This window comes from Symphalangus syndactylus, chromosome 7 (assembly GCF_028878055.3).
Source record: "Symphalangus syndactylus isolate Jambi chromosome 7, NHGRI_mSymSyn1-v2.1_pri, whole genome shotgun sequence".
NCBI lineage: Eukaryota > Metazoa > Chordata > Mammalia > Primates > Hylobatidae > Symphalangus > Symphalangus syndactylus.
In genome coordinates, this window is record NC_072429.2 from 51,653,912 (window position 1) to 51,680,742 (window position 26,831).

Genomic DNA, 26,831 nt, shown 5'->3' on the forward strand with positions numbered 1-26,831 from the left:
AAAACAAGAATGGATTCTAATTCTGAGTCTAATTAATTTGCCAATTCCGGGTATTGTCAGAAAAGTGATGCAAACTGTAAACTTTCTGTTAGGTAATAATGCTAACTTGTTTCCCACACAGCATCATTGAAAAGTCTATCAGTTGGGGTTCTGAGTCATTTATATTGAAGAGCCAGCCTCTTAGTCTGGAGTTTTCCACTCTCCAATTTGAGGAAGAAAGGAGAGTAGAAAGGAGATGTTAATGGGGATGGTACATGTGAAACGTTGGAAGATTTGGAAGCAATCCTAGATTATATTTAAGAAACAATCTAGCTTTTTTCTTTAGAAAGTATTTAACTATACAAGCAATGCATAGAATATGCTTTTGAAAAATTCAGGCAGTACAGAAGCATGGAATTCCTTATCATTTTATCTCTTCTCTTCCTAAGATTTTGACTTCCCCTTCTCAGAGATAAAAATTGTTAACCTTTGATAATTTGCATTCATATATAAGAAAGTGCACACACATATAGTTTAGAAAACATTTATAGGATAATACTTTTTAATTTTTTTCCTGTGATTTGCTTTCCCCCACTGCTTAACAATAAATATTAGTTAGGTTTGGCTAGGTTGTATTACAGTAACAAGTTGATGACAAAAGTTCCAGTGGTTTTAACACAATTAAAATTTATTTCTTATTCATATTTTATGGATTGGTCAGGGGGCATCTCTGCTTCACAGAGTTATTCAGGGTCCTAGGCTTTTTGAGTTTTCACTTTTTAAAAACTGTACCCTCTTTGGTTGCTGTCATAGTAGAGGTACAACTGCAGAGAAGGACATGAGCTTTTTGCTGTTTCGGCCCAGAAATGACACATTACCTTTTTTCTAAGCCTATTGGCCAGAACTAATCATGTGGACTTGCTTAAATGCAAGGGGTGTTAGAAACAGGAGTGAATATAACATTTGGTGAGCATTATGATCTCTGGGAATGTCTGACAGCTATTTCAGTATCAGTATGTTTAAATCTACTAAATTTTAAAATAACTGCATTGCATTCCATAATGTGAATGCATTGTAATTTAGTTAACTATCTCCATTGATGGACATTAGAATCATTCTCAGTCTTACACTGTTGCAATGAACGTATTTGCGTATACTGTATATCTTCATACATCTTTGGGATAGATATCTGAGTAATAGAATAGTGGGATCAAAGGGTACTCCATATTTAGTTTTGATGAACACCTCAAAATTATTATCCAAAAGGACCCTATCATGCAATACCACCTTACTCCTGCAAGAATGGACATAATCAAGAAATAAAAAAAAATAGATGTCAGTGTGGATGTGGTGAAAAGGGAACACTTATACACTGTTGGCGGAAATGTAAACTAATGCAATCACTATGGAAAACAGTGTGGAGATTCCTAAAGAATTAAAAGTGGGTCTATCATTTGATCCAGCAATCCCACTCCTGAGTATCTACCCAGAGGAAGAGAAGTCATACGAAAAAGATGCTTGCATATGCATGTTTATTGCAGCACAGTTCGCAATTGCAAAAATATGGAACCAGCTCAAATGCCATCAATCAACAAGTAGATAAAGAAAATGCAGTATATATATGCCATGGAATACTACTCAGCCATAAAAGTGAACAAAATAATGGCATTTGCAGCAACCTGGATGGCATTGGAGACCATTATTCTAAGTGAAGTAACTTAGAATAAACATTGTATGTTCTCACTCATAAGTGGGAACTAAGCTATGAGGATGCAAAGGCATAAGAATGATACAATGCACTTTGGGGACTTGGGGGAAAGAGTGGGAGGGGGGTGAGGGATAAAAGATTACACATTGGGTACAGGGTACACTGCTCGGGTGATGGGTGCAGCAAAATCACAGAAATAACCACTAAAGGACTTATTCATGAAGCCAAACACCACCTGTTCCCCCCACACCTATTGAAATAAAAAATAAAATACAATGAAATAAAAAATAAAAAGAAAAAAACAAGAAAACCCCAAAAGGACTGTATCAATTTACACTCTTGCCAAGTTCAGATAGTATCAATGTTTTAAATTTTTTGCCTGTGCTGTGGATTAAAAAGTGGCATCTTGGCTAGGCAGCATGGCTCATGTCTGTAATCTTGGCACTTTGTGAGGCCAAGGGAGGAGGATTGCTTGGGCCCAGGAGTCGGAGACCAGCCTGGGCAACATAGGGAGACCCTGTCTATAAAAAATTTTTAAAAAATTAACTGGACATGGTGGCACATGCCTGTGGTCTCAGCTACTTGGGAGGCTGAGGTGGGAGGATCACCTTAGCCCAGGAGGTTGAGGCTGCAGTGAGCCATGATTGTGCCATTGTACTCCAGACTGGGCAACAGAAAGAGACCCTGTGTCAAAAAAAAAAAATCTCATTTGTTTTTCATTGCATTTTTCTGATTACTGGTGAAATTAACTTCTCGTGATATATTTATTTTCCATAGTTCTGTATCCTTTGACTATTTTTCATTTTCCTCCTCTTTTCCTGTTAGTTTATAGGAGCTCTATAGTACACACACACACACACACACACACGCACACACACATGGATTTCCAGTTTGTGGATTACTTTTCAACTTTATAGTAATCTTTTATGGACAGCAGTTCTTAATTATAATATAGTCTGGCTGGGCATGGTGGCTCATACCTGTAATCCCAGCACTTTGGGAGGCCAAGGTGGGTGTATCATTTGAGGTCAGGAGTTCGAGACCAGCCTGGCCAACATGGTGAAACCCTGTCTCTACTAAAAATACAAAAAGTAGCCAGGCGTGGTGCACACGCCTGTAATCCCAGTTACTTGGGAGGCTGAAGCAGGAGAATCGCTTGAACCCGGGAGGTGGAGGTTGCAGTGAATTGAGATCATGCCATTGCACTCCAGCCTGGGGACAGAGCAAGACTCTGTCTTAAAAAAAAAATTATAGTCACATTTGTGTAAAGTAACTTTTTATTGGTGATTTCTCTGTCTTATACAATAAATATTCTCTACTCCGAGATCATATTATCCTTTTTTCTTAGAAAATGTCTTAAGCTTTATCTTTTACACATAAATATATCTCGAATTGATTTTTGTATTTGGTGTAAAATAGGGATCCAATTTTTATATTTCCTTATACACAGTCATTGCAGTATTATTTATTTAAAAGTCCATTCTTTCCTCCAATAACTTGCAATGCCATCTCTGTCATATATCATTTTAACATATACAAAGTTCTGTTTCTTAGTTTTCTATGTGGTTTCATTATTTTCTCTATTTCTGCATCAATGCCAATACTGTCTTAGTTAATATAACTTCCTAATAAGTCTTGCTATCCAGTAGGGAAAATGCTGTTTCATTCTTCTTATTAGAAATACCTTATCTGTTAGACTTTTGTTCTTTGATACACATTTTAGAGTTGGTTTAAGCTCCTGAAAAAGCACTGTTGAGATTTTTATTGGGATATCTGCATCAGTTTGGGGAGAAGTTATGACACCTCAACATTATTGAATCTTTCTATATATTAACATGACATATTTCTCCATTTATTTAGGCTTTCTTTAATGTCTCAATAATTCTCCATAAAGATATTGCATGGCTTTTCTCAGATTTGCTTCTAGGCACCCTAGATATTTGTTTCTATTATAAATGATATCTTTTAATAGGCTATGTTTTTAACTGTTAATGGTGTAAAAAAGTACAATTGGTTTTGAATAATGATTGTGAATATTGATTTTATATTCATCTACCTTGCTAAACTCTCTTATGAAGTCTAATAATTTATTTGTATGTATTTGGTACAAAAATAATATCATTTGCCAATAATGCTATTTTTGGTTTTTCGTTTCCAAACCTTATACCTTTTAATTTTCTTATCTTACCACAGTTGTTAGAACCAACAGTGTAAAGTTCAATGGATGGGTAATGGTAGGTGTCCTTGTCTTATTTCTGATTTTCAGAGGAATCCTTAAAAAGGAATCCTTCTTTAATGTTTCACCGTGGAGAATGATGTTTACTATAGATTTGTAGTAGATGCCCTGTATAGGGTGAGGAAATTCTACTCAACTCCTAGTTTGCAGAGATTTTTTATAATAAATAAGTGTTGAATACTATCAAAACTTTTCTGTATAAATGAAAATTACCATATGGGTTTCTCTCTTAATCTGTTAATGCAGTAAATTATGTTTATACATTTCATAAATTTTGCATCCTGGGATAAACCCAGCTTAATCGCATTGTATTATCTTTTAAAAATGCTGCTTGATTTGGTTTGCTAACATTTGGTTTGCATCTTTGCATCTATGTTCATGGGTAAGGTAGACCTGTAATTTTTTCTTTTTGTATTATCCTTGTCTACATTGGATATAAGTGTTATAGTAACTGCATTGGATATGTGGGGGAGTATTCCTCTTTTTTCTGAAAGAGGTGAAATTTGTGTCACGTTGGAACATCTGGTTACTTGAAAGTTTGATAGAATTCACATATAAAATCTGGGCTTGGTATTTACTGTGAATAGATTTTAATGTTCTGATGCTATTTTTTTTTTTTTTTTTTTATTATACTTCAGGGTTTTAGGGTACATGTGCACAATGTGCAGGTTTGTTACATATGTATCCATGTGCCATGTTGATTTCCTGCACCCATTAATTCGTCATTTAGCATTAGGTGTATCTCCTAATGCTGTCCCTCCCCCCTCCCCACACCCCACAACAGTCCCCGGAGCGTGATGTTCCCCTTCCTGTGTCCATGAGTTCTCATTGTTCAATTCCCACCTATGAGTGAGAACATGCGGTGTTTGGTTTTTTGTCCTTGCGATAGTTTACTGAGAATGATGTTTTCCAGTTTCATCCATGTCCCTACAAAGGACACGAACTCATCATTTTTTATGGCTGCATAGTATTCCATGGTGTATATGTGCCACATTTTCTTAATCCAGTCTATCGTTGTTGGACATTTGGGTTGGTTCCAAGTCTTTGCTATTGTGAATAGTGCCGCAATAAACATACGTGTGCATGTGTCTTTATAGCAGCATGATTTATAGTCCTTTGGGTATATACCCAGTAATGGGATGGCTGGGTCAAATGGTATTTCTAGTTCGAGATCCCTGAGGAATCGCCACACTGACTTCCACAATGGTTGAACTAGTTTACAGTCCCACCAACAGTGTAAAAGTGTTCCTATTTCTCCACATCCTCTCCAGCACCTGTTGTTTCCTGATTTTTTAATGATGGCCATTCTAACTGGTGTGAGATGGTATCTCACTGTGGTTTTGATTTGCATTTCTCTGATGGCCAGTGATGAGGAGCATTTCTTCATGTGTTTTTTGGCTGCATAAATGTCTTCTTTTGAGAAGTGTCTGTTCATGTCCTCTGCCCAATTTTTGATGGGGTTGTTTGTTTTTTTCTTGTAAATTTGTTTGAGTTCAATGTAGATTCTGGATATTAGCCCTTTGTCAGATGAGTAGGTTGCAAAAATTTTCTCCCATTGTGTAGGTTGCCTGTTCACTCTGATGATAGTTTCTTTTGCTGTGCAGAAGCTCTTTAGTTTAATGAGATCCCATTTGTTGATTTTGGCTTTTGTTGCCATTGCTTTTGGTGTTTTAGACATGAAGTCCTTGCCCACGCCTATGTCCTGAATGGTATTGCCTAGGTTTTCTTGTAGGATTTTAATGGTTTTAGGTCTAACATATAAGTCTTTAATCCATCTTGAATTAATTTTTGTATAAGGTGTAAGGAAGGGATCCAGTTGCAGCTTTCTACATATGGCTAGCCAGTTTTCCCAGCACCATTTATTAAATAGGGAATCCTTTCCCCATTTCTTGTTTTTGTCAGGTTTGTCAAAGATCAGATAGTTGTAGCTATGCGGCATCATTTCTGAGGGCTCTGTTCTGTTCCATTGATCTATGTCTCTGTTGTGGTACCAGTACCATGCTGTTTTGGTTACTGTAGCCTTGTAGTATAAAGTCAGGTAGCGTGATGCCTCCAGCTTTGTTCTTTTGGCTTAGGATTGACTTGGCGATGCGGGCTCTTTTTTGGTTCCATATGAACTTTAAAGTAGTTTTTTCCAATTCTGTGAAGAAAGTCATTGGTAGCTTGATGGGGATGGCATTGAATCTATAAATTACCTTGGGCAGTATGGCCATTTTCACGATATTGATTCTTCCAACCCATGAGCATGGAATGTTCTTCCATTTGTTTGTATCCTCTTTTATTTCATTGAGCAGTGGTTTGTAGTTCTCCTTGAAGAGGTCCTTCACATCCCTGGTAAGTTGGATTCCAAGATGAAGTCATTTGACTTCTTTTCAAAACAACTTAGGTAAGATATATTTTTCTAGGAATTTTTGTATTTCTTTTTCTTCTTCTTTTTTTTTTTTTTCTGTGACAGAGTCTCACTCTGTCGCCCAGGCTGGAGTAGAGTGGTGTGATCTTGGCTCACTGCAACCTCCACCTCCTGGGTTCAACGCCATTCTCCTGCCTTAGCCTCCCGAGTAGCTGGGACTACAGGCGCCTGCCACTACGTCCTGCTAATTTTTTTTTGTATTTTTAGTAGAGACGGGGTTTCACCATGTTAGCCAGGATGGTCTCGATCTCCTGACCTCGTGATCCGCCTGCCTCAGCCTCCCAAAGTGCTGGGATTACAGGCGTGAGCCACCGCGCCCGGCAATTTCTTCTAACTTTTCAAATTAGTTGGCGTAAAAGCTTTATAATAGTCTCTTTTAAAAAAAACTTCTCTTTACCTGTAGTTATAGCCACCATTTCATTCCTCATATCATTTTGCCATTTGTGTTTTCTTCTTGATCAATCTTACCAGAGGGTTTTCTGCCTTATTAGTTGCAAAAAAACACTTTTCGGCATAATTGATACTCTCCATTATATCTTTCTTTTCTATCTTATTTATGCTCTTTTATTAATCTTCTCTCAACTTAGATGTTTTGGTTATTCTTTGTTTTAAACTTCTACGTTTGACTTCACTAATTTTCAGACTTTTTTTTTTTAAATATGTAAGGATTTAAGGCTATACCTTCCTTTCCAGTACTACTTTCACCACTTCCTACATATCTTGATTTGTGGTACTCAGTTCTCTGTATATTCCTGGAATATATTTTTTCTATTTATTTATTTAGAGACAGAGTCTTGCTCTGTCACTCAGGCTGGAGTGCAGTGGCACAATCATAGCTCACTGCAGCCTTGATTTCTCAGGCTCAAATGATCCTCCCACCTCAGCCTCCCGAGTAGCTGGGATAGGTGTGCGTCACCACACTCAACTAATTTTTTGTTTTTGTTTCACGTGGAGTTGGGGTCTCACTTTGTTGCCTAGGCTGGTCTTGAACTCCTGGGCTCAAGTGATCCTCCTGCTTTGGTCTCTCAAAGTGCTGGGATTACAGGCCTGAGCCACTGCACCTGGCCTATTTTTTCTTTTTGAATTTAACTTCTCTGTCTTTATATTTTAGGTATGTTTCTTTTAAGTAGCATGTAGCTGGATTTTTAAAAATTCACCTGACAGTCTCTATCTTTTAAGCAGAAAGTTTAACCCCTTAATAGTCATTGGAATTTAGGATATATTTGAATTTGAAATTAATGCTTTTTATTTGTCCTGCTTGTCTCCTTTATCTCTTTATTTATTTTGAATGATAGTTAATTTGTGTTTATTCTCCCATTTATTTCTCTCTAATTGTTTAGAAGTTAGACACTGTTTTTATTTTCTTTTTAAAGTTTTCTGGATTTTTTTTTTTTTTTTCCCTGAGACAGAGTCTTACTCTGTCACCCAGGCTGGAGTGCAGTGGCGCGATCTCAGCTCACTGCAACCTCTGTCTTCCAGGTTCAAGCAATTCTCCTGCCTCAGCCTCCTGAGTACCCGGGATTACAGGCATGCACCATGGTGCCAAGCTAATTTTTTTATTTTTAGTGGAGAGAGGGTTTCACCATGTTGGCCAGGCTGGTCTCGAACTCCTCCTGACCTCAGGTGATCCGCCCACCTTGGCCTCCCAAAGTGCTGGGATTACAGGTGTGAGACATCGTGCCCGGCCTGGATTGTTTCCATTTATATTTAACTTAATGAAGTTTAAGGTTAGTCAATATCCTAACACTGCCTACTGAATATTGGAAGATACTGAACTTTGATTATCCTCTTTCAAATTATTTACTTTTGTTGACCAGTATTTTAGTTTTATCTTTTTTCCTCCAAATTAGACATCATTATTATTATAGATAATATGTTTCAATTTACCAGTTTGTTTAGATATTTACCAATATCTTTGCTGGTTTTTTCCTTCTTGTCTTTTAAAAATTCTTTTGCTCAGAAGCTACATGAATAAAAAAAAATTATTTTGGGTTTGTTTTCTTTCTTTCTGAAGTACATTCTTATAAAATTCCTTCGTTAAGTTCTGCTGATGGCAAACTCTTGCAGTTTTTGTTTATCTGAAGATCTCTTTAGTTTACTCCAGGTGAAGAAAGATAGTTTAGTTGAAATTGCAAGTCTAGACTGACAGTTCTCTTCTCTCAGCACTTTGAAGAGTGTTCTGCCCTATATTTTTGTTTCTATTTCTGCTCTTGAGAAGTGTGCTGTTTTTCTTACATTACATAAATATAATATCACTATGCATTTAGGTATAACTACATATTTTACTAGACTCATTGATCTCTATTGTTTCTGTATACTTGATCTTCTTTTACAATGAATTTATAAGCATTCATAATCCAGCCCAAACCTACATTTCTGAAGCTGGAAAGGGGCCACCCTTTTTAGCTTTTCCTCCATACACAGAGTGTTTCATAAGTTCTGAATTATTCTTCTGTTCCCTGAATATATATTTTCTCATTTTCAGATTTTAAAAATTTTTTTAGTTTTATCTTTTTTCTCCAAATTAGACATCATTATTATTACAGATAATATGTTTCAATTTATCAGTTTGTTTAGATATTTACCAATATCTAAATCAGTTTTTTACATATTTGCCAGTATCTAAAAAAAAGGAAATCATTAGTAAAAAGATACATAGAAGACAGTTTCAAGAAGCCTAAGAATGAGAGCATTACAAATGTGGACCCAGATGATGTCACCCCATAGTCTGTCTCCCAACTACATTTTTTTAAACAAATAAGGAAACTGAGTCTTGTTTAGGATCACAGAGGTAGTTTTAGTTAAAATTAGAGTATGGTGGAATACAAATCTTGACAGGAAGAAGTAAGACTGGGAGAATCGTGTTGACAGGGAAGTCTCGTCAGTGAGATACAGGAATAGAGGCAGGTACTTAAGGAGAATTGTTCATTCATTCACTCATACATTCATTCATCAGATTTGTGAGTCTGAACTTTGTAAGATCAATTGGGAGGTAATAGAATAGAAATGAATGAGGGATATTTTAATCAGAGAGTATCTTCATCAAATATCAGAAATATGAACATGTATACTGTGTTTGAAAAACAGAATAATTCAGAGCTGTTAGGTCATTTGGAGGGATAGCTGGAAATGAGGTTATGATTAAGTGGGGCCAGATTGTGAAGGGGTTTGCATGTGATGCTTTGCTCTGTATTTATTCAGCTGACAAATACTGAGGGCCTACTGTGTACCAACAAGCCATGCCAGGCGCTGGGGATATAGGATTGAGAAAGGCAGCATTCTTGCTCTCCAGGAGCAGCAGGTACTAAGGAATTCATAGAATGCAGTAAGTAAGCCTGTAGGTGGATGGACATTTCACCAAACTGGCAGTCCAGAGGAAGGAGCCTGGAAGCAGGAGTCCAGAGAGGAGCCGGCTGCCTTAGTGCAAGGAAGGAATGATGTGAGCCTGGACTATAGGAGAAGGATGTTAGTTGGCAGAGAAGATGTAACCGAGAGACATGCGTGGGCCAGGGAGGAGGTCGAGGAGGCTGGACCTAGAGAGGGAGGTCAGCCAGCAGCCTCTAGCTGCATCCATCTTACTCTGGCCTAAAGATGGTGGTGGTGATGCTGTGGCTCAGCTCTTGTTTCTGCTTCTTCTGAGTTCTTGGAAAGACAGAGAGTCTAACTGCCCATCTTGCTCCCCATGGCTTGAAGCATCACGTTGGTATTTCTAGTAAACATGGGCTGTGCCTGGAGGCTGTTGTCTCATGCTTGGCCAGGTTAGAGTTCATCCAAATTGACTTATTGGAAATGCTCCTGTATGGGAATTAAATTATTTTCTAAATTTTTATTAAAGTGGCTAGAGATCCCTTTGAGGCAATTCTGTGAATTATCTTTAGGAGCTACAGGCATTAAAGAGCTGATAGAATGCAGTAAGTAAGCCTGTAGATGGATGGACATTTCACCGAAGTGGCAGTCAAGGGAAGGAGCCTGGAGGCAGAAGTCCAGAGAGGAGCCAGCTGCCTTAGTGCAAAGGCACTGTTGTAAAAAGAATTGCTAAATAAGGCAATAGTGCACCCTTGAATTAAATATATATTTAATATATCTGTACACAATAGTTTGAAATATTTAAAGACTATTACTTTTTGTTTTCTTCATTGTCTTTTTTTGAAATGGAGTCTCACTCACTCTGTTGCCCAGGCTGGAGTGCAATGGTGCGATCTCGGCTCACTGCAGCCTCCGCCTTTCAGGTTCAAGTGATTCTCCTGCCTCAGTCTCCTGGGTAGCTGGGATTACAGGCGCGCACCACCATGCCCGACTAATTTTGTATTTTCAGTAGAGATGGGCTTTCACCATGTTGGCAGGCTGGTCTCGAACTCCTGACTTCAAGTGATCCGCCTGCCTCCGCCTCCCAAAGTGCTGGGATTACAGGCAGGAGCCACCGCGCCCGGCTGTCCTCATTGTCCTTTAACAGCTATAATAATAAACGGGAAATGCCAACTTCCATTTTAACAAAGAGTATTTTGCCAAATATCCATTCTCCTCTCTTTCCCTCCTCTTGGTATCTTGTTTAAAGCTGTTTTCTTACAATATGCATCAAAAGGGTTTATTCCCTTGACAATATATTTAATAATAGACAATTTAGCAGACACTATCAATACCTTCTGAATCTCAATTTCTCAGTTTCTTCTAAGAAAATAAATGTTAAGAACATTTTGTTACATTATATTTTTCTCCCTGTTTACAGCTCCCAGGTTAGCTACAGATGTAAACTGCACACTGCAGTTTTTCTGCTAAGCTTCCATGACAGCATCTCATGCTATTTGCAGCCTTGAAAATGGATATATGATGGGATATCTTAATTTTTTCCCTTTTTGTGCTTGTATCAGTCATGAGCCAACAAATACTTGGTAAGTGCCTAATGGAATAGAGCACAGGTGCCATAGGGAGAAAACAAGATGACTGCATTGCAGGGACTGTTAATCTAACTAGAAAGACAAAATGCTACCTTGGGAAGGCATCGATTATAAGAAGTGTGGCAGAACTTTCCAGATGTTGTAATATACATTGACATATGTATTTAATCCTTTCCTGTCATACTCCCATATTGGTCCCAATGTTCTTCTTTGGCCACATATGGCCTACTTATCACGTGTAGAAAAAGAAGAGCAACCATCTGCCTCAATATTTTTGGGAATAAGACTCAGTGCCTCCCAGGAGGAAACAAGATCTGATGAAGTATCATCGAAATAAAGTGGAAGGCAGAAATTGCAAAGGATACCTCAATCCTTATGCAGTCCTTTCTGATATACTTAGTAGTAATCAGTGGGAAATAAAAAGTGATATAATTTGCAAGCTGCTGCCTGCCAAGAAAGAGTTGTAAGCTCAGGAGTTTAATTAGTAAATGCCAGTGTTTCCTTACTTGGCAATGCTGCTGTCTTCTGGTTTGCAGGCAGAGGAGAGGATGGGCCCCTTGGAAACCTGCTCCTCTGACTACAGTATTTGGTCAGCCTCAGCAGTGCTCTTTGTCCACCAGTACCAGAAGCAAGGCCAAAGCCTGGGCCTAGAAAGTTCTCAGGAAGTCATCAGAGCCTGCATTTTTTGACTGCACCATTTGCCCTCTCCCCTCCTGGCTCCTGTCTTCTTTGGGTTACAAAAGTCGGATCGGAGCCCGTTTTAGAGATGCTCGGGGCCAGCGACCTCAGGCTCAGGCTCTCTCAAAACCTGATGGTGCCTTATGATCTCAATTGCTGCTCTGGATTCTCAGTCCCTGTGCTCTTTTGTGAAATTTTGTTGCAGCCCATGTATCAAATTGATTAATGTTTTCTACGATTAAGTTATAAAAGTATAATGTGGTATCATTTTAAAATTTGAGACACATGACAAATTACTACTATAATTTAAAATGTAAATCTTTTGTTCAGTAGAGCTAAAGTCAAAAATAATTAAAATTTTGGGGAAAAAAGCCCTAGAGATACCACAGTTTGGGCTTTATGATTTAAAAAATAGAGTAAATGCTTTCTAAAGATTCTCTCTTACCAGAGTCTCCATGGCGTGGCATGCTGAGTCAAGTGGCTTTTCTTTTCTTTCTTTCTTTTTTTGTGATATAGGAGATTGGAAATGTAGTTCCAGGGTCTAAACCTATAAGAACAACGAATCTAGGTAGGAATGGTTAAGTCCAATACCAAAAGGGCCAGGCAAGAAACGTACCTGAACAAAGCCAGATGAGGCACAGCTAACACGAGCATGGGGGAGGCCCCACCATGACTACCCCACGCTGACGTGACTGGTAACTGCTATGCAGGAGCACTAGCCACAACGCCCACACCTTCTGAGTATTTGCAGAGATCTTTGGGTTTATGGCTTCTCTGAAATTTTGAAAATATTATTTAGTAACTATAGGCTAATCTGAGCCTAAAAATAATTACCTAAGGAACCCGTTAAGTGTGTTTGTGCAATCTTCTGGAATTAGCATCTTCTCGAAAGGGAACCTGTGTAATCCTTTCAAGTGTCTGGTGTGTTTCTCTGAGTAACCAGTTATACTTTGTGAGGACTTTCCAATTCATCAGACTATAGTATAGTTTCACGTGCTCTTAAACATCATCAGCAAGCAAAAAATAGTAAAAGAAAAAAAATCAAGATTAGAAGGAACTGGAAAACTCTCATGGGAATGCAGGTTTCTAAATGTTAAGACCAGAGAATTACATATGGTTGAGAAACAGCAGCATCTTTTCTGAAACATAATGCTCATCCAAACCAAAGTTATTATAGCTCAGAGCAAGAGAAATACAACTTAAAGGTGAATGATCAGAGTTGCTATGGAGATGATGCAGGAAATGATTCAGAACGTTGCTTGGAAAAATATTTCTTTGAATATTGATAAATCTTATTAACGTGTTAGTCTATGGCTATTATAAAATGAATTGAATATCAGGGATTCCTAGTGACTCTGCCCTTAGGCTGTGCCCATCATTTGTGACCTACAGTTAGTGGCCACAATAGGTATGAAAATGGGAACTGCCAAATGACACTATATGCCACAGAGTTACACATGCAGAGTGGGTGGTTTTCAGATTTGAGCATGCATGAGAATCATAATGGTACTTATTACAAAAGTTGATCTTATTCCGATTCGGGGGTCTTCAGACATGTTTTGTGAAACATTACTTTAAAATGAAAGAATGGGAAGCATCATAGGGTGAGGTTTTGACTGGTTTCTTTTATAAATGGTCTTATTCATACTCTTCAGAAGCCATTCCTTCAGCTACAAAATGTTAAGCTTCCTTGAAGAAGGAAATTTGGTAAATAATTTTTCAGGTGATGATAAAAAGAATCCTTTATTCATCTGCTCATGATGACTCCAAAGTTTATACTCTTAGCCCAGAACTTTTGTTTGAGCTCTAGGTGTATATATCCAACTGCTTACTGGATATCTCTGCTGGAACGTCTGATAGAAGTCTCCCCCTTCACTCAGCCATACCATAATCCTTCCTCCGAGTCCGCTCCATCTGTGGTTTTCCCTGTTTCGTCAATGGCAACATCATTTTTCCAGGAAGCCAAGCCAAAAAACTTGGAGTCATCCTTGATTCTTTCTTTTTTCATTCCCCATATCTAATTGGCCAGCAAATTCCTTTGCTTCTATATTCAAATATATCTAGAATCTGAACATTTCCCCCACCTTTTGCGATATCCTGGTCCATGCTTTTAGCTGTCTTTCACCCGGGTTATTGCAGTTTTCCTAATTTTGTGCTTCCATTTTTGTTCCTTTATAGTGTGTTCCCAACACAGCAGCTAGAGTATCTTGCTAAAGTTAAAGTCACATCCTATCTCTCTTCTCTTCTGCCCTAAGCCCTGCCATGGCTCCTCATGTCACTCAGAGTGACAGCCAAAGAACAGAGATTGACCTACAAGGTTCAAGATCTCTGACTTTTCCAGGTGTGGTGGTGGGCGTCTGTAGTCCCAGCTACTTGGAAGGCTGAGGCAGGAGAATGGCGTGAACCCGGGAGGTGGAGCTTGCAGTGAGCTGAGATTGTGCCACTGCACTCCAGCCTGGGCAACAGAGTGACTCCGTTCAAAAAAAAAAAAAAAACTGACTTTTTTTTTTCTTTTCAGAAACAGGGTTTCATTCTGTTGCCCAGGCTAGCCTCAGCCTCGTGAGTAGCTAGGACTACAGGTACACACCACCACAAAACACCTGGATTTTTTTTTTTTAATTTTCTTAGAGACAGGTTCTCATTCTGTGGCCCAGGTTGGGCTCAAACTCCTGGCCTCAAGCGATCCTCCCGCCTCAGCCTCCCAAAGTGCTGGGATTATAGGCATGAGCCACCATGCCTGGCCACTCTCTGACCTTTTCTTACACCTCCCTCCCACCTACTCACTCTCCTCTAGGCTCAATATCCTCCTCACTATACCTGACGCCACAGGCCCTTTGCACGGGCTGTTCCCTCATGGTCCTAGCTGCCAGGAGTGCTTGTTCCTGGGCTATCGGAATGGCTCCCTTTCCCACCACCTTCAAGTTCTGGCTTAAACCCTGCCTTCTCTAAGGGCCAACTCTTACTCCTTTAATTAAAATTTGACCCCCTCCCTACTTGCCCCTCTTCTGCACTGTGAGACTGCCAATCCCCTCTGCCCTGTTTGATTTTCTATAGCACCTCTCCCTGCTAACATGCTGGATTATTAATTTAATTTTTCACTGATGGATTGGTTTAATGTTATTTATTTTTATTTCCCCCACAGTAGAATATAAGTGCCACAGGAAAGCAGTTTTTATCTATTTTGTTCATTGATGTGTCCTTAGTGCTTAGAAAGGTACTTGGCACATACTAGGTGCTCAACAAACATTTGCTGAGTAAATGGGATGAAATATTTATGAAGTGGTTACTAAAAGTCAAGCACTGTTCAAAGTTCTAGGAATATAGCCATGGACTAGACTGTCCCTTCCTTCTAGGAGCTGACATTCCTAGTGGGAACTGATTGCAAATGACAGAACTGCAGAGTGGATAGTACTTTGTGTTGAGAATGCGGCATGATGGAGCTGGTAAAGCAGCCACAGCAGCCAGGGATACAGGAGAGCACTTAGTAGCGGCCCTAAGCAAGAGACAGAGTGGATTGCAGAGGGTAGGGTGTGCAGGAAAGCTAAAGCTTCCAGAAAACAGCACTTCACAGTGTTCAAAAGTACAGGAATTACAGAAAAGAAAAGTGAGCATGAGGAATAAAGAATGTGCAGGAGAAAGAGAAAGAAAACTTACACAAATAGCATATAATAAAAGAAATCCATAGGAAGGAGCCAAGTCTTGGATGGAAGCTTCATGATTCTGTCCCATCATCCTCAGCGCATACCTTCTATCCTCAAAATCACTTCCCAGGAGACAAAGGAAAGGCAAAAGATGCTCATCGCCTCACTGAGGCGTCTTCCAGAACGTGACACAACAGTTCTTACTGAGTAGAGCTCAGTCACATGGCCACATCGGGCTGCAAAGGAATATAAGAAAAGTAGTCTTTTCATCTGAGGCATTGCCACTACAAATATCTCTGCCTTAGGAATGTATGAATAAATTACAATTCATTTAGAAGAGGACCCAAGATTAAAACACAGTGTAAAAGAGCGGGACCAAGACCCTGAATTAATCATACCAGGGAGGAAGGATTGATGGTTAAAATTTTACTATCTGCATAATTTATCATTAGCTCTTTCTATAAAAATAAATTTTATTGTGTATATTTTAGATATATGTATACAAATGTGTACACATATGTACATATATACACATATATATGGTAGAATAAATTAACATATTCATTATCTGATATACCCACGCATTTTTCCCCCTGCGGCAAGAGCAGCTATCATCTCCTGATTTAGCAAAACTCCTGAATACAATACACTACTATTAACTACAGTCCTCATCTTGTACACTGGATCTTTTGGCTTGTTCATCTTACTTGCTACTTTGTATCCTTTGACCTACATCTCCCCATTTCCTCCCTTATTAGTTCTTTATATTTAACCGACTGTTTAATATGTATATTTATAATTTCATCCCTAGTATGGCTGTTTTTCAGTATCTTTTTTGTTTCAAGCCTCAGTATAAGAACATCAATCATGTATTATCTAAAATAGAAATACCCAAATCTGCTCTTCTGACTGATGGGAAACAGGTATATGGGTGTTGAGTGGTGATTAGCAGGGAGGGAGATTTCATAGTTACAAAATTGATGACTCCCAGAAGGGACAGTTAGAGTTAAAAATGAAAGAATGCTTTGGTAGTTATCTGATGAAAGCTTCTGATATGGAACATTGGCTTTATGAAACTAAGACAATTTTTTTTTTTTTTTTTTTTTGAGGCGGAGTCTTGCTCTGTCGCCCAGGCTGGAGTGCAGTGGCGCAATCTCGGCTCACTGCAAGCTCCGCCTCCCGGGTTCACGCCATTCTCCTGCCTCAGCCTCTCCGAGTAGCTGGGACTACAGGCGCCCGCCACCACGCCCGGCTAATTTTTTGTATTTTTTTAGTGGAGACGGGGTTTCACTGTGGTCTCGATCTCCTGACCTCGTGATCCGCCCGCCTCGGCCTCCCAAAGTGCTGGGATTACAAGCGTGAGCCACCGCGCCCGGCCGAAACTAAGACAATTTTATTGTATCTTTCAGACCAAATTTTGAGAATCTTTTTTTTTTTTTTTTTTTTTTTTTTTTTTTTTTTTTGTGAGACAGAGTTTCATTCTCATCACCCTGGCTGGAGAGCAATGGCACGATCTTGGCTCACTGCAACCTCTGCCTCCGGAGTTCAAGCGATTCTCCTGTCTCAGCCTCCCAAGTAGCTGGGATAACAGTCTCCCACCATCATGCCCAGCTAATTTTCGTATTTTTAGTAGAGACGAGATTTCACCATGCTGGCCAGGCTGGTCTTGAATTCCTGACCTCAGGTGATCCGCCCACCTTGGCCTCCCAAAGTGCTGGGATTATAGGCATGAGCCACAGCGCCCAGCTGAGAATCTTTTAAAAGAGGATCAGGAGTCATTTAAGTTTTTAAAAAAATTTGTATTTAAAAAAATTTTTTTATTAATTTTTTTTTATTTCCATAGGTTACTGGGGAACAGATAGTGTTTGGTTACACGAGTAAGTTCTTCGGTGGTGATTTGTGAGATTTTGATGCACCCATCACCCAAGCAGTATGCACTGCACCCAATTTGTGGTCTTTTATCCCTCACCCCCTGAGTCCCCGAAATCCACATGTTTTTCTTATGCCTTTGCATCCTCATAGCTTAGCTCCCACATGTGAGTGAGAACATATGGTGTTTGGTTTTCCATTCCTAAGTTATTTCACTTAAAATAATAGTCTCTAATCTCATCCAGGTCACTGTGAATGCCATTAATTCATTCTTTTTTATGACTGAGTAGTATTCCATTTGAGTGGTATTCCACAGTTACTACTGAGTAGTATTCCACAGTTTATCTACTCATTGATTGATGGGTATTTGGGTTAGTTCCACGTTTTTGCAATTGCAAATTGTGCTGCTATAAACATGTGTGTGCAAGTATCTTTTTCATATAATGACTTCATTTCCTCTGGGTAGATACCCAGTAGTGGGACTGCTGGATCAAATGGTAGTTTTACTTTTAGTTCTTTAAGGAATCTCCGCACTGTTTTCCATAATGGTTGTACTAGTTTACATTCCAGCAGCAGTGTAAAAGTGTTCCCTGTTCACCACATCCATACCAACATCTATTTTTTTTTTTATTTTGGCCATTCTTACAGCCAGCTGATCTTCAACAAAGCAAACAAAAACATAAAATGGGGAAAGGACACCCTATTCAACAAATGATGCTGGGATAATTGACAAGCCACATGTAGGAGAATGAAACTGGATCCTTATCTCTCATCTAATATAAAAATCAACTCAAGATGGATCGAGGACTTAAATCTAAGACCTGAAACTATAAAAATTCTAGAAGACAACATTGGAAAAGCCCTTCTAGACATTGGCTTAGGCAAGGATTTCATGACCAAGAACACCAAAGCAAATTTCATAAAAACAAAAATAAATAGGACAATTAAACTAAAGAGCTTTTGCACTGCAAAAGGAACAGTCTGCAGAGTAGACAGACAACCCACAGAGTGGGAGAAAGTCTTCACAATCTGTATGTCTGACAAAGGACTAATATCCAGAAACTACAACAAACTCAAACAAATTAGCAAGAAAAACAAACAATCCCATCAAAAAGTGGGCTTAAGGACATGAATAGACAATTCTCAAAAGAGGGCATACAAATGGCCAACAAACATATGAAAAAATGCTCAACATCACTAATGATCAGGGAAATGCAAATATTTGTATTTTAAACAAAAAGAAATAAATGCACAGTGAAAAGTAAGTCTTTTTCTACCCCAGGCCATCAAATCCCTAAACCTCTAGACTTCTAGTGCTTCTTCCCAGAGCAACGTGTCTTACTGGTTTCTTGTATAAGGAATCATATAAAGCTGGTGAACCACATGAAAATGAATGCTTGCTTCTTATTGTCCACAGTATGAACTTTGATTTGCAGGCATTAACAGGAAGAGCAAGTGCAAATGGGATCATCTCTAGAAAAGCCCTCCTTGGTTATCCCAGGCAGATGTTCTCAGTGCCTCCCAAGCTCCTTCATGGCTTAAAAAAATTGTACTGAAATCCATAACATAAAATTTACTATTTTAATTGTTTTTAAAATGTACAGTTTAGTGGCATTACGTATGTTCACATTGCATAGCCACCACCACCATCCATTTCCAGAACGTTTTCATCATCTGAAACAGAAATCCTTTACTCGTGAAACAATAACTCCATATTCCCCTCCCTCAAAGCCCCTGCTAATGATTCTTCTACTTTATGTCTCTATAAATGTGACTGTTCTAGGGATCTCATGTAAGTGGAATAATACAATATTTGTCCTTTTGGGCCTAGCTTAATTAACTTGGCATAACGTCCACAAGGTTCATCTATGTTGTAACATGTGTCAGAATTTCCTTCTGGCTGAATAAAATTTATTGTTATGTATACACCACATTTTGTTGATCCATTCATCTATCAATGGACATTTGAATTATTTCCACCTTTTGGCTATTGTGAATAAAGCTGCTATAAACATTGGTGTACAAGTATCTGTTAGAGTTTCTGCTTTAAATTCTTTTGTTTCCTTTGTGTCTTTTTATAACATACTATTATTTATTGTAGGCGATGAGTGGATGCGCACATGCTTTAAATTCCCTATTAAATCTAACCCCTTGAGAGCAGGGCCCTTGATTGTTTTTTTCACTCCCGCAGTCATACATTTGTCCATTCAACAATTCTTTATTGAGCATTGCTGAGTATGAGGCACTATGCTAGACTTTGGGGATACAGGGTGTAATGATTAACGTGACCTGTATCCTCTAGCAGCATAGGTCTAGTGAGGTACATTTTTATTTATCATTGTATCTGGTACAATGTTTTGTACATTGTAAATATTCAACAAATGTTTGTTGAATTGTTGGTTGACTTATTGACTTCATGTATCTTCAGTGGTTCCTGAAAGTGTCATATCAATTATTGGATAGCAGTACACATTTTTTGAACAAATGTAACAAATGTTAGAGTATGACTTTCTTGTTCCTTACTTTATTTATAGCAGATAGGATAGTGTCTATCATACAGTATGGGCTCAATAATTTAAACAGTTATAAAATGAAAGATGATGACATAATTTGCCATAGAGAATTCTGACAAGGGCCAGACATTAATGCTCATATATTATAAATGGAAAAACTGAGGCATTTAAGAAAATCCAGAAAAGTAGTGACCAAGTCAGGAATAAACCTGGGTTTATTGGTCTGCAACCTAATGCCTTGTGCCTCCATCACACCAGTGCATAAAATTAGAACTGATATCTCACCTTTCTGCGAAAGATGTGAACTTTAATTAGGTGTAATCACGCACAGTATGGAGAAGGTTTAAGGCCTTTAAATTTCCTAAAAATGAAAATGAATCAGATTCTAAAATAAGCTTGTCAAATGCTATTCTTAAATAAAAAAGATAGTAGCATATGATGGTGAATTGCTTTTTCTGCCGTGAGAGGTGAAGTGTTGCTGTGCCACCTGCTTGGGAAGACCAAGCTGTGTCTAACTTTATACATCATTTCTCTGCTCATTCAGCTCAACCTCATTCCTGATTGTCCATGAATTATTGAGGCTTTTTGTATCTTTTTGAGCAATCTGATTTAGAAATATTTAATCCTATGTTATATGAGCTAGAGTTTAAATCACTTTATTTCATTAAGAATTCTGACTAAATTTTTCATAAAGGAGAATGTTGAGGTTTTAATTATTTATAAGTTTTTGGATTATTTGTGAATCTGAAGGCCAAGTTTTTCTTATAAATTTAAGATATTGCAGTTTCAAAAACTATCCTGTATTTGAAATACGTAAACTCATTTAATAAACCTAAGTACATTGGGAAAGTGAGACAGTGGGGAAAAAAAGAAAAAAGGAAAAAGAAAAAAGAAAACCTAAGTACAGCACAGATTGGAAACCCCAGGAGAGCATAGACTGAATTCACACTCAAGCTTAGCTGCTCAAATCCTGAAACTGTCATTGGTCCACTGAGGGTACAGGAGTCAAAGGACCTTAATTCATAAGGCAAAGAATTGTGTATATAGATATAAGGAGTTTGACATTTTAAGAAGAGTAAATTGAGCAGAAATTCTCCAGAAGAACTTAAAGAGAACAGAGTGGACTCCTCCCCATTCTACCAGTTCTGGCCCCAAAGTTATAAAGGGCTTGGATACAAAGGTCAGACTTGTTATCTTGTTGATGCTCAGATTTTCGAAATAATGAAATATGTTTTTGCCTTTATGACAACAGGAAATGCTCAGAAGCCTTCAGACTTGGCATAATTTGTCATAAGAATGTAGCTATTCCATTGATTTTGTTGTTGTCAAATTTGTGCATTCTCCATTGTACCTTTTTCTAGAGTCAGGAGGAGGAAGATAACCTGGCCAAGTGGTGGCCCATGGTGTTACTTCTTTGTTACCAGCCTTACGTGATTTGGGTGAAATATGTGTAAGTGTGCATTGTGGTGGGAAGGGTCAGAGCAATCAGCAGGGGTCATATGGTGAAATCAAAGACAGGAAAATGGGTTTTGGCCAAAAGTTGTACTGGTGACTGACTCAGAATGTGTTGACTCCCCCTCTGTGTTCTGGAGAATTACTGGAGCTGTCCCTCCAGTGGGCCATACTTTCTCGCTATCCAACTGTATGTAATGACAAAAAAACCCTCCCTCTTAATAAGCTCCCCCTTGATTCTGCCAGGCAACTGTCAGTGCCTGTGAGAGTAAAGATCAGCAATTCTTACTGTTTTGGTCACTTACACGTGTTCTTTGGCAGAGAGTTTGGTGTTTTGCAATACAGATGGAGAGAGTCAGTCAGAGGAGGAACTGAGGTTGGAGTCATGAGAAAGATGCAGGCGGGCAAATCTAGGGTCAAATATTCTCTCCCGCATCTAAGACAGGGAACAAAAAGCAGACACCTTTGGTAGTTCTGGCCTCTAATGACATAAACAACTTATCTACCAGGTACTATGCCAAATGCTTTATAAGTAGCACTTATAAGGTCCACTGTGATAGGCCCTGGTTCAGCAGGCTCCATACTGCCCTCAGGAGCAGCACTGAATAAATCGCTCCCTTTTTCAAATACATGAAGCCAGCCATCACATCAGATGATGCCCTGCCTGAAGGCTCCCCCTGGCCTAACTCCTATTAGTAATACCCGTCTTAAATACTCCTCTTTTCCAGTAATGGTACCTTCTCTCACAATGAGCTTCAGTATTCATCAGAATGCTGCTTCCATCCTCCTCTACAATCTTCCGGTTAACAATGCTAGCCTAGACTATCCTTCTAGGAGAAGGGAGGGGAAGGAGGCAGGCGGAGGCTGTGGAGTCCCACGAAAGCTCCTGGAACACATGTGCCACACGAGGAAGATGCTGCCATCTGGACAACCTCATTAGCTTTCCAGCTGCCTCTGTGTGTATCTTTCTATGGACAGCAACTATGCAAATGTGATCTTTGTTTTAATGAGTGCACCAGGTGTATTTTGCTGCAACGTTATGTATGATTCACTGTGGTATTAAAGTAATAACTTGGGCCAGACAGCTCATGCCTGTAATCCCAGCACTTTGGAAGGGAGAGACTGGTGGATCACTTGAGGTCAGGAGTTTGAGACCAGCCTGGCCAACATGGTGAAACCCCGTCTCTACTAAAAACACAAAAATTAGCCAGACGTGGTAGTGCACACCTGTAATCCCAGGACCAAGCAGAGGGGTGGGATTGGGACCATTATAACACCACTGTTCAGCAACGAAGCTGCTGCCTTGTAAAACAGGCTGAATGAATGCAGGGGCTGCAGTAGAGGGGAGCTGTGTGTTGAGGAGGTAGGAGGAGATTAGATGGCACCAGAGGTCCCTTCCAAATTGCGGCATGCATCATTCTAAAAATGAAGTGCTGCTGGTATGATCTCCCTTCTTTATCAGTGGGTTGATACACTTCAACACTCAACCCCACCCCAACCTCTCCTTGGCTCCTCAGAGGCTCCCTCACTTCTCCAAACAGTTTGCACAGTGGCCACAGATGGACCCTGATGCATGACACAGACGTCTCCAAAAGGCTGATAGCCCTACTCCATCAATCATGGCTACTGATCTCTTAGCTCTGTGTGGGCCAATACATCCTGAACGGGGATATCTTCTATCTGGTAAGCTCCACAAGAGTTAAGACCATGCCCATCTTGCTTACCACTGAATTTCCAGCACCTGTCCCAGAGCCTGATATGTAGTCGAATGACTAGAAAGTGATGAATTAATGAATGAATGAGTAATAAGCACAGTTGCCAAAAAAGACTTGGGAGAGGAAGGTGGCATTATCACCAGGATCATTTTATCCTATTCAAGGAGCTGTTTGAACCAAGATCTAATACTTTCAAAAACCGTAGTCATCTCCCATTTGGCCTAGGTTGTGAACTGGGAGAGCGTAAGCATGCTGTCATACCCAGGAAGGGCTCCGGTGAGTCCCTCCTTAGGTTCAAACAGATCTGCAGACCTTTTCTTTGAGCTGTGGCACCAAGCATAGTCTCTTGGACAAAGAGTGTGCTCTACAAATGTCTGTAATGGTGACTAAGTACCCCAGGTCCTTGCAGGAAGGCAGTGTCCTGAATTCTGTGGTTTCCTAGCACAGAATCTAAGAACATAGTATAATAAAGCTCTAAGATTTGTTGGGCTTGTGAATCATGAAGGCTTGTCCTATACTCAACTGAAGTCTCCACCCAGGGGTGCTGCCCCTGAGATCCTGAGGTGTAGAAATGCCCTGGAACTTTTTCTTTTTTCTTTTTTTTCTAAATTGAATTAGTTTGGGTCTTTATCAGAACCCTGCTGAGAATGCAATCTTTCTTTTTGAGACGTGATTTATTCAAATGTTATTTCTGTGACTCCCCTTTATCTGAGATTCTTTTAGGGTAAAATGCTATATGCAAATTTGGGTTAATTTTAAAAACTTTAAAAACTTCATTCTAATCTTGCTTTTGACTTCATTATCCACTGAAAAAGTTAAGATCATCAGTGACCTCCAGTCACTTAATTCATTGTTGAACTCTCTGTCCAAAAAAAAAACTTTTCCCCTTAGCTTCTGTAACACTACATTTTGGTTTTCCTCTCACTTATGTGGCCTTTCCCTTCTCAGTTCTCTTTAAAGCTCATGCTTCTATACTCAGTGGTTAATTGATGATGCTCCTGAGAACTTGGCTCCAGGGCCTCTTCTTTCCTAACTCCATACTTGCTCCATACCAGTGGACTCAGTTTTCTTCCATATGCTGATGACTGTTAAATTAACTCCAGCTCAGATTCCTTCTCTAAACTCCAGGCCCATTTATTGCCTTGACATGACCATTTGAACATTTTAGAAGCACCTCTAGCTCAATTTGTTTAAAATTGAACCTGCAGTCTTTCTCCTAAACCTCTCCTAAACTGGTTCTTTCCCAGTGTTTTCTATTCCAGCCCGTGGCATGAGCAACCTGCCAGTTACTTGGGCCATCAACTTTGGAGGCATTCTTTTTCTTTTTTTTTTGAGATGGTGTCTTGCTGTCACCCAGGCTGGATGGAGTGCAGTGGCATGATCTTGGCTCACTGCAAACTCTGCCTCCTGGGTTCATGCCATTCTCCTTCCTCAGCCTCCCGAGTAGCTGGGACTACAGGCGCCCGCCACCATACCTGGCTAATTTTTTGTATGTTTAGTAGAGATGGGGTTTCACCGTGTTAGCCAGGATGGTCTCAATCTCCTGACCTCATGATCTGCCCGCCTCCAACTGAGGTTGGAGTCAGGAGAAAGATGCAGGCAGGCAAATCTAGGGTCAAGTATTCTCTCCCACATTTAAGACATTTAAGGCCCGATATTCTCATCCCAGCCTCCCAAAGTGCTGAGATTACAGACGTGAGCCACCGCGCCCTGCCTGGAGGCATTCTTGACAAATCCCTCTCCTTACCCTCCATTGCTAAGTCCTGCTGATGTTACCACCTGCTATGGTTTGAATGATGGTTGGTTGTCCCCACCCCAAATTCATGTGGAAACTTAATTCCCAATGGAAGACTGTTAAGAGGTGTGGCTTTAAGGAGATGATTGAATCATGAGGGCTCTGCCCACATGAATAGAATTAGATGCCCTTATGAAAGGACTTGACAGAGGGAGTTTGCCTCTCTCTTGCCCTTCCATCCCTTCCACCCTGTGAGGACACAACATTCCTCCCCTATGGAGGATATAGCAACAAGGCACCAACTTGGAAGTAGAGACCAGGCCATTGCCATACACTGAATCTGCTGGCGCCTAGATCTTGGACTCTCAGCTTCCAGAACTTTGAGAAATTTCTGTTTTTTATGAACCACCCAGACTCAGGTATTTTATTATCACAGGACAAATGGACTAAGATGCCACCTAAATAAAATCCACCCTCTTATTTCCATCTTCATTGCCATCACCCTAGCCTAAGCACTTACCATTCGTTACCTGGGCTACTGAAGTAGTGTACTGACTGGTCTCCATGTCTCTGCTCTGGTCTTCAATCCAAAGTATTGGAGATCATAGCATATTACTCCCTTGCTTAAGTCATTCAGTGGGTTAAATCCTACTTCTCTTAGGGCAAATATCAGAATCTTTGACGAGATCTGCAGGGCATGGTCTGGCCCCTGCCTACTTGTCCAAAACTCATCTTGCTCATATTTCATTTCTTCCTCTGCTCCAGCTACACTGACCGGAGCCACATGCCCTCCTTTTTAGTTCAATCCTCACATATTACAGATGAAGCAATAGACAAAGGGATATGAAATGGTCTGCTGAAGGTCAAAGCAGACTCTTGTCTTCCAGATCAGGGCTTTTTCTCTCATGCAGCCTGTGCTGCTTTAGTTTGTGTTATCGTATTTTGATGTGGCCAAGAGAGCCTCTACAAAAAGAAGGAAACAAATACGCGTGACTGCTTATTCAACTCTAATGAAATCATTAATTTTACTTAATTGAGACCTTTTAAGAAATCCAGGATATAGTCAGAATCTGGTGAAGCTAATAATAATAGTGTATTTCTTTGGATGAAAAGTCTTTAGAAAATCTTCAGTCCATGAAATCATATTTGAAAAATGCTCATATATTATCCTTGGCTAATGATAGGATGATAATGTGAAATAAAGATTAAAGGTCAGTTGTCAAATGTAGCTGTTAGCCAAAAAGTCTTCCCGACAGTGTTTCCTGAAACCTTTTGAGCCCTGACATGGTTGATGAACAGAGTGAGTGACAGCTGTGAATCATCAGGGCCTCTCAGCCAACAATGGCTTTCTTGGGTAGCAGCCTGAATGTGTTCAATCCCGAGTTGTCTGCTGTTCCTTTGTTAAACTGCTTCAGAGTGTGCTTTGTCACTCTATTATTGGTGGTAGGCCCAAATGACAGTGTTCAATTGTGAAAAGCTTTGGGGGCTATTATGGGAAAGTGCTTATTTCATAAATTAATTCCCTTCACTGACACGGAGTCCTAAGTTAGTGCTTTCACTGAATCGGGAAGATAGGGCTAATGTATAAGCCTATCTTGAGGTGGGAAGTGATGGAGTGATCATTGTCAGGAGCGTAATGGCTGTCATATTGTGAAGAGCTGTGCTACATTTGCTGAGTCCACAGTTAGGCATTAAAGAGAAAAGCCTTTTCAGTCTCTTTATCCTCCAGGACTTTAAAAAGTTCTAGAGTTTTAGAAACAAGCATTAGAAATGGCCCATCCAAAGTATTTTTCAAGTTTACCCAAGATTACCTTGGCAACTAAATTACTGCATGACAACAGGAAGTGCATTTAATGACATTTTTTCAGCTTATGAACAAATTGCTCTTATTAAAGAGGAAATGCTAGGGGCTGAGACCATCGTGCTTTTTGTAAAGGAAGAGAATGAACCTTCTCTGGAGGTGGTATATGCTCTTAACAATATGAAGGAAGTGTGTTAAG

The 26,831-nt window shown here is 39.6% G+C and overlaps 1 long non-coding RNA gene across 1 annotated transcript in view; it reads left to right on the forward strand.

Moving 5' to 3' along the window:
* Positions 1-19,444, forward strand: part of LOC129486380 (uncharacterized) — a 33,374-nt gene extending 13,930 nt beyond the window's left edge. Inside the window, exon 3 of the long non-coding RNA XR_010121872.1 lies at positions 18,065-19,444. This is a non-coding gene — a long non-coding RNA (uncharacterized lncRNA). The remainder of the gene's footprint in view (positions 1-18,064) is intronic.
* Positions 19,445-26,831: the final 7,387 nt, after the last annotated feature.